Here is a 6,000-nt window from a genome sequence, read left to right as displayed (position 1 = left end):
CCTTTTTTGTAGAGAATTAAGTTTCCTACTTTTTATGTTCTATGATATTTTTTGATCAGATGCGTAGTTCTCGAGATATATCAAGATATTTAAAAGTTCCGAAGCCGCACCAACATAATAGAGATACAGAAACACCGTGGCCCCTTTCTTTGAGATAATTCTGCACTATTGCGAGCTGTAAATGCCACTTCCAGCTTAGCTGTGCAGAAGAAGAACAACAAAAAGAAGAAATATCTCGAAATATGTCCGTCAGGCCCCTTCCCTTGAGATAAATCTGCAAATATCTCGGAAACGAAGCGAGCTATGGCAAAATGTTAAGAGACCTTTTTTGTAGAGAATTAAGTTTCCTACTTTTTATGTTCTATGATATTTTTTGATCAGAAGCGTAGTTTTCGAGATATATCGAGATATTTAAAAGTTCCGAAGCCGCACCAACATAATAGAGATACAGAAACACCGTGGCCCCTTTCTTTGAGATAACTCAGCACTAGTGCGAGCCGCAAATGCCACTTCCAGCTTAGCTGTGCAGAAGAAGAACAACAAGAAGAAGAAATATCTCGAAATATGTCCGTCAGGCCCCTTCCCTTGAGATAAATCTGCAAATATCTCGGAAACGAAGCGAGCTATGGCAAAATCTTCAGAGACCTTTTTTGTAGAGAATTAAGTTTCCTACTTTTTATGTTCTATGATATTTTTTGATCAGATGCGTAGTTCTCGAGATATATCAAGATATTTAAAAGTTCCGAAGCCGCACCAACATAATAGAGATACAGAAACACCGTGGCCCCTTTCTTTGAGATAACTCTGCACTATTGCGAGCTGGAAATGCCACTTCCAGTTTAGCTGTGCAGAAGAAGAACAACAAGAAGAAGAAATATCTCGAAATATGTCCGTCAGGCCCGTTCCTTTGAGCTGAATCTGCAAATATGTCGGAAACGAAGCGAGCTATGGCAAAATGTTAAGAGACGTTTTTTGTAGAGAATTATGTTTCCTACAATTTAGGTTCTATGATATTTTTTGATCAGAAGCGTAGTTTTCGAGATATATCGAGATATTTAAAAGTTCCGAAGCCGCACCAACATAATAGAGATACAGAAACACCGTGGCCCCTTTCTTTGAGATAACTCTGCACTAGTCCGAGCCGCAAATGCCACTTCCAGCTTAGCTGTGCAGAAGAAGAACAACAAGAAGAAGAAATATCTCGAAATATGTCCGTTAGGCCCCTTCCCTTGAGATAAATGTGCAAATATCTCGGAAACGAAGCGAGCTATGGCAAAATGTTGAGAAACCTTTTTTGTAGAGAATTAAGTTTCCTACTATTTATGTTCTATGATATTTTTTGATCAGATGCGTAGTTCTCGAGATATATCAAGATATTTAAAAGTTCCGAAGCCGCACCAACATAATAGAGATACAGAAACACCGTGGCCCCTTTCTTTGAGATAACTCTGCACTATTGCGAGCTGTAAATGCCACTTCCAGCTTAGCTGTGCAGAAGAAGAACAACAAGAAGAAGAAATATCTCGAAATATGTCCGTCAGGCCCCTTCCCTTGAGATAAATCTGCAAATATCTCGGAAACGAAGCGAGCTATGGCAAAATGTTAAGAGACCTTTTTTGTAGAGAATTAAGTTTCCTACTTTTTATGTTCTATGATATTTTTTGATCAGATGCGTAGTTCTCGAGATATATCAAGATATTTAAAAGTTCCGAAGCCGCACCAACATAATAGAGATACAGAAACACCGTGGCCCCTTTCTTTGAGATAACTCTGCACTATTGCGAGCTGGAAATGCCACTTCCAGTTTAGCTGTGCAGAAGAAGAACAACAAGAAGAAGAAATATCTCGAAATATGTCCGTCAGGCCCGTTCCTTTGAGCTGAATCTGCAAATATCTCGGAAACGAAGCGAGCTATGGCAAAATGTTAAGAGACGTTTTTTGTAGAGAATTATGTTTCCTACAATTTATGTTCTATGATATTTTTTGATCAGAAGCGTAGTTTTCGAGATATATCGAGATATTTAAAAGTTCCGAAGCCGCACCAACATAATAGACATACAGAAACACCGTGGCCCCTTTCTTTGAGATAACTCTGCACTAGTCCGAGCCGCAAATGCCACTTCCAGCTTAGCTGTGCAGAAGAAGAACAACAAGAAGAAGAAATATCTCGAAATATGTCCGTTAGGCCCCTTCCCTTGAGATAAATGTGCAAATATCTCGGAAACGAAGCGAGCTATGGCAAAATGTTGAGAGACCTTTTTTGTAGAGAATTAAGTTTCCTACTATTTATGTTCTATGATATTTTTTGATCAGATGCGTAGTTCTCGAGATATATCAAGATATTTAAAAGTTCCGAAGCCGCACCAACATAATAGAGATACAGAAACACCGTGGCCCCTTTCTTTGAGATAACTCTGCACTATTGCGAGCTGCAAATGCCACTTCCAGCTTCGCTGTGCAGAAGAAGAACAACAAGAAGAAGAAATATCTCGAAATATGTCCGTTAGGCCCCTTCCCTTGAGATAAATCTGCAAATATCTCGGAAATGAAGCGGGCTATGGCAAAATGTTAAGAGACCTTTTCTGTAGAGAATTAAGTTTCCTACTTTTTATCTTCTATGATATTTTTTGATCAGATGCGTAGTTCTCGAGATATATCAAGATATTTAAAAGTTCCGAAGCCGCACCAACATAATAGAGATACAGAAACACCGTGGCCCCCTTCTTTGAGATAACTCTGCACTATTGCGAGCTGCAAATGCCACTTCCAGCTTAGCTGTGCAGAAGAAGAACAACAAGAAGAAGAAATATCTCGAAATATGTCCGTCAGGCCCCTTCCCTTGAGATAAATCTGCAAATATCTCGGAAACAAAGCGAGCTATGGCAAAATGTTAAGAGACCTTTTTTGTAGAGAATTAAGTTTCCTACTTTTTATGTTCTATGATATTTTTTGATCAGATGCGTAGTTCTCGAGATATATCAAGATATTTAAAAGTTCCGAAGCCGCACCAACATAATAGGGATACAGAAACACCGTGGCCCCTTTCTTTGAGATAACTCTGCACTAGTCCGAGCCGCAAATGCCACTTCCAGCTTAGCTGTGCAGAAGAAGAACAACAAGAAGAAGAAATATCTCGAAATATGTCCGTTAGGCCCCTTCCCTTGAGATAAATGTGCAAATATCTCGGAAACGAAGCGAGCTATGGCAAAATGTTGAGAGACCTTTTTTGTAGAGAATTAAGTTTCCTACTATTTATGTTCTATGATATTTTTTGATCAGATGCGTAGTTCTCGAGATATATCAAGATATTTAAAAGTTCCGAAGCCGCACCAACATAATAGAGATACAGAAACACCGTGGCCCCTTTCTTTGAGATAACTCTGCACTAGTCCGAGCCGCAAATGCCACTTCCAGCTTAGCTGTGCAGAAGAAGAACAACAAGAAGAAGAAATATCTCGAAATATGTCCGTTAGGCCCCTTCCCTTGAGATAAATGTGCAAATATCTCGGAAACGAAGCGAGCTATGGCAAAATGTTGAGAGACCTTTTTTGTAGAGAATTAAGTTTCCTACTATTTATGTTCTATGATATTTTTTGATCAGATGCGTAGTTCTCGAGATATATCAAGATATTTAAAAGTTCCGAAGCCGCACCAACATAATAGAGATACAGAAACACCGTGGCCCCTTTCTTTGAGATAACTCTGCACTATTGCGAGCTGCAAATGCCACTTCCAGCTTCGCTGTGCAGAAGAAGAACAACAAGAAGAAGAAATATCTCGAAATATGTCCGTTAGGCCCCTTCCCTTGAGATAAATCTGCAAATATCTCGGAAATGAAGCGGGCTATGGCAAAATGTTAAGAGACCTTTTCTGTAGAGAATTAAGTTTCCTACTTTTTATGTTCTATGATATTTTTTGATCAGATGCGTAGTTCTCGAGATATATCAAGATATTTAAAAGTTCCGAAGCCGCACCAACATAATAGAGATACAGAAACACCGTGGCCCCCTTCTTTGAGATAACTCTGCACTATTGCGAGCTGCAAATGCCACTTCCAGCTTAGCTGCGCAGAAGAAGAACAACAAGAAGAAGAAATATCTCGAAATATGTCCGTCAGGCCCCTTCCCTTGAGATAAATCTGCAAATATCTCGGAAACAAAGCGAGCTATGGCAAAATGTTAAGAGACCTTTTTTGTAGAGAATTAAGTTTCCTACTTTTTATGTTCTATGATATTTTTTGATCAGATGCGTAGTTCTCGAGATATATCAAGATATTTAAAAGTTCCGAAGCCGCACCAACATAATAGAGATACAGAAACACCGTGGCCCCTTTCTTTGAGGTAACTCTGCACTATTGCGAGCTGCAAATGCCACTTCCAGCTTAGCTGTGCAGAGGTAGAACAACAAGAAGAAGAAATATCTCGAAATATGTCCGTCAGGCCAGTTCCTTGGAGCTGAATCTGCAAATATCTCGGAAACGAAGCGAGCTATGGCAAAATGTTAAGAGACGTTTTTTGTAGAGAATTATGTTTCCTACAATTTATGTTCTACGATATTTTTTGATCAGAAGCGTAGTTTTCGAGATATATCGAGATATTTAAAAGTTCCGAAGCCGCACCAACATAATAGAGATACAGAAACACCGTGGCCCCTTTCTTTGAGATAACTCTGCACTAGTGCGAGCCGCAAATGCCACTTCCAGTTTAGCTGTGCAGAAGAAGAACAACAAGAAGAAGAAATATCTCGAAATATGTCCGTCAGGCCCGTTCCTTTGAGCTGAATCTGCAAATATCTCGGAAACGAAGCGAGCTATGGCAAAATGTTAAGAGACGTTTTTTGTAGAGAATTATGTTTCCTACAATTTATGTTCTATGATATTTTTTGATCAGAAGCGTAGTTTTCGAGATATATCGAGATATTTAAAAGTTCCGAAGCCGCACCAACATAATAGACATACAGAAACACCGTGGCCCCTTTCTTTGAGATAACTCTGCACTAGTCCGAGCCGCAAATGCCACTTCCAGCTTAGCTGTGCAGAAGAAGAACAACAAGAAGAAGAAATATCTCGAAATATGTCCGTTAGGCCCCTTCCCTTGAGATAAATGTGCAAATATCTCGGAAACGAAGCGAGCTATGGCAAAATGTTGAGAGACCTTTTTTGTAGAGAATTAAGTTTCCTACTATTTATGTTCTATGATATTTTTTGATCAGATGCGTAGTTCTCGAGATATATCAAGATATTTAAAAGTTCCGAAGCCGCACCAACATAATAGAGATACAGAAACACCGTGGCCCCTTTCTTTGAGATAACTCTGCACTATTGCGAGCTGCAAATGCCACTTCCAGCTTCGCTGTGCAGAAGAAGAACAACAAGAAGAAGAAATATCTCGAAATATGTCCGTTAGGCCCCTTCCCTTGAGATAAATCTGCAAATATCTCGGAAATGAAGCGGGCTATGGCAAAATGTTAAGAGACCTTTTCTGTAGAGAATTAAGTTTCCTACTTTTTATCTTCTATGATATTTTTTGATCAGATGCGTAGTTCTCGAGATATATCAAGATATTTAAAAGTTCCGAAGCCGCACCAACATAATAGAGATACAGAAACACAGTGGCCCCTTTCTTTGAGATAACTCTGCACTATTGCGAGCTGCAAATGCCACTTCCGGCTTAGCTGTGCAGAGGTAGAACAACAAGAAGAAGAAATATCTCGAAATATGTCCGTCAGGCCAGTTCCTTTGAGCTGAATCTGCAAATATATCGGAAACGAAGCGAGCTATGGCAAAATGTTAAGAGACCTTTTTTGTAGAGAATTATGTTTCCTACAATTTATGTTCTACGATATTTTTTGATCAGAAGCGTAGTTTTCGAGATATATCGAGATATTTAAAAGTTCCGAAGCCGCACCAACATAATAGAGATACAGAAACACCGTGGCCCCTTTCTTTGAGATAACTCTGCACTAGTGCGAGCCGCAAATGCCACTTCCAGCTTAGCTGTG

This window comes from Osmia lignaria, unplaced genomic scaffold (genome assembly GCF_051020975.1).
Source record: "Osmia lignaria lignaria isolate PbOS001 unplaced genomic scaffold, iyOsmLign1 scaffold0001, whole genome shotgun sequence".
Classification (NCBI taxonomy): Eukaryota; Metazoa; Arthropoda; class Insecta; order Hymenoptera; family Megachilidae; genus Osmia; species Osmia lignaria.
The sequence above is the reverse complement of the archived record's forward strand: the minus strand, read 5'-3'. Positions refer to the sequence as shown.